Source organism: Microtus oregoni, unplaced genomic scaffold, assembly GCF_018167655.1.
Source record: "Microtus oregoni isolate MIOR12 unplaced genomic scaffold, Mior012 000006F_ref0000085, whole genome shotgun sequence".
Taxonomy (NCBI): domain Eukaryota; kingdom Metazoa; phylum Chordata; class Mammalia; order Rodentia; family Cricetidae; genus Microtus; species Microtus oregoni.
Window position 1 is genome coordinate 33,144,247 of NW_024543065.1, and position 3,161 is coordinate 33,147,407.

Here is a 3,161-nt window from a genome sequence, read left to right on the forward strand (position 1 = left end):
CTCCACCCACCTGTGTTCTGACCTATCGGGCCAAGCAGTTTCTTTATTAATTAATCAATGACCTTCCCACATCAGGTGACAGTTGTGTAACTTGATCTCTTTGTGAGGGCCCTGGAAGTGTGTCCAAGATCTTTCCCTCATGCATGAGCTGCCTTTTTGCGGCCTATTCCCAATGGTGGGATGTCTTGCTGAGCCTTGACATAGGAGGGAGGGGCTTGGTCCTGTCTCAACTCGGTGTGTCAGGCTTTTTTTGACTCCCTTAACTCTTTCTGAGAAGTGTATGGGGGATGGAGAGGAAGGGGAGTGGAAGAAGAAGAGGGAGATCAATGGTTGGTATGCAAAGTGAATACAAAATTTAAAATAAAAGTGAGGAAAAAAATCTGACTGTATGGATTAGAGGTCACATGCATCAATTATCTGCTTGCATGGTAGTATGTATCACTGGATGAAGCGGTGTTGAAAGAAATTCCCTGCTATGATTACTGTCAACACCAGAAAGAACAACTTCTTCCTTACCTGTTAAATTTTCCAGAACATATCAATGCAATACTGTACTTTCCATAAAGCATTGTCAACAGTCAAAAACATTTTTATATTAGGTGAGTTTTGTAGAGTGTGTAACTAAGAAAATCTATTGGAAAACATCTACTGTATCAGCATGATGAAAGTATAGAATGATTAGGAAGGGAAGAAGGAAGGAAGGGGAAGGAAGGAAGGAAGGAAAGAAAGAAAGAAGAAAAGGGCCTTGAATGACTACTGGCACCTGTACACATTATGATAGCTCATTTCATCCCCAAACAAATTATGTGAGAAGTGTAGGTATCCATCCATCCTATAAAGGCAAAGATGGAAATGTTTTCCAGCTGAGTGTGATTCACTAAATTAACTGTTTTCTTGGCATTGATATTAAATAGAATAATATAATGGTCTCTGTGTGTGTATGTGTGTGTGTGTGTGGTATGTGTGTTTGTACTATATTATCAAGGAATCCATTCAGATTGAAGAATAGTGACTTACTGGGAAATTCTAAAACACAGCAGGTTCATGAATGGTGGTTTTATTTATCAACAAACCATTGATAATTTAGTCTTTAAGAAAAGAGGTGGGGGTTCCTTGGACTTCCCACAGGGCAGGGAACCCTGATTGCTCTTCGGGCTGATGGAGGGGGAACCTAACTGGGGGGGGAATGGGAGGCGGTGGCGGGGAAGAGACAGAAATCTTTAATAAATAAATAAATTTAAAAAAAGAAAAATAAAAAAAGAAAATATTATTATATCATTATTATGCTAGATTTTGGTTTCTAACTTTTTTCCTTTTTCTCAAAGTATTTTTGTTTCAGTCCTGCTTACTATGAAGATAAAAACAAGAAGTTCATCAGCTTCCTGAAGTATTTTAAATATTCATTAGAAAAGTAGCCTTATGCCTAGAAATATTGCCATCTTTTTATTTTTACACAAAGGAGACAATGTGATCATTCAATGTTAATCAATATTAGGGAATCATATTGGCCACAGTGGTCCAATTTAATTCTGTGTTTGTGTGCTCAGGTGGTGATTAAAGGTTAGCCAATGATGGAAAAAAAAAAAAAGAAAATATCTAAAATGTGCTGGCAGTCCCCCAAATTTTGATGATTTCTTATAAGAATTAAAAACCCAGGAAAGATTCTGTTCTCATGATTATAGTACACTACACAGTGAGGATACAGACTAAAATTAGCAAAAACAAAGTAAAACATAGAGTGAAGTGTAATTTTAAAATATTGTAAATTTTTAATTAAAATTATTTTCTGATGTTTTATCATGTGTGTGTGTTGTACATGCATTTGATGAATGTAAAAACAGGCACATGAATACCATGGCACATGTGTAGAGGTCAGAGGACAACCTTGAAAGATGGCCTTCATCTTTCACCCCATTTGAAGAAAGGTCTCTTTGTTGTTGCACATTTCTGTGTATTTTCTCTTGCTGGCCCTTGAGTTTCCAGTTGCTGTCATGTTTCTACTTCCCGTCTTGCCGTAGGAGGGCTTAGATTATAGGTACATGAACAACAGCCACCCACACCCAAGAAAGATCACAAATGCAGTCCCCCACTACCTCAAATCATTGTGTTTCCTACATTTGGAGAAATCACAGGGGTCAGCACATTCTAAACATTCTTACTCAGTGGCTAAGCTTCTCCCTGGGAAAACCACCATCATGATCATGGTATCTCCCATTAGGTTAGTATGGAATGCCCAGACTTTACATGAGTTCTGGGCAATCAAACTCAGATCCTGCTACTTGAAGGGCAAGCATTGTATCCACTGAGCTGTCTTCCCGCCCAGGACATTTGTCTTCTCTCAGGGTAATCATAGGTAGAGTGCCTCAGTTTCCCAGCAGCAATGTATAACATTGGTCAAAAGTTATTAATCAAGAATTTTCATCCAAGGCTTAGTATTTTATTTTAGGTAATCACAAGCATAGTATACCTGAATGCTGGTCTTTACTGCTCACTATCAGAGGTGCATCTGATAGCCCAGGAGTCCAGGTGAACTAAAAAGCATTTATCATAAACAGCATTTCCACATTAGCTACCTGAGTTGATTCCAGGCCTAAACTGTATGGAGACACATCTTCAGGCTATTTCAAGATTTGAAAGCCATCTTTCAAATGTAAGGCCAGTGCTGAAAACTTTGCAATGTGCAGTGTTATAACAGCCCAAGCCTTCTGAGATAACCCTTACTTCATATTAGAAAGGCTATGAATACATCCTCATCTATTCGTCCTACTACAAAAAATTTAATATAGCACATTTTCCATCGTACACATTAAAGGCATCCATTTCACTAAAAATATAAGACCTTAGTCACTGGTCAATGTCTATAGAAAGAAGATATTACCAAAGAAGCTCAGATATAAAACTTATTGTAGAATTTGTCTTTCCAGGATGATTTTAGGAATATCATTGAGATTTAATGTGTAAGTCACCATTGAGTTTTTATCTATCAGAACACATATAGAACTAGACTTTATGAATTAGGTAGAAAAAAACTGGAATTAAAGAGAGGCAGCAGAAAGCGCAGCAGAGTCCAAGGACAGGTCCACTTAACAAGAGAGCTAGATTCCCCTAGATCTTGGCAAGACCAGAATTAAGTCACTAGTTATACATGAAAACTGCAGTAG

General features: G+C 37.8%; 1 non-coding gene across 1 annotated transcript; it reads right to left on the reverse strand.

The window, feature by feature from the left end:
* Positions 1-2,061: 2,061 nt before the first annotated feature.
* On the reverse strand, positions 2,062-2,226 carry LOC121450229. The gene has a single exon (XR_005974565.1). It is a non-coding gene; the product is annotated as a U1 spliceosomal RNA (small nuclear RNA).
* Between the last annotated feature and the right edge of the window lie 935 nt (positions 2,227-3,161).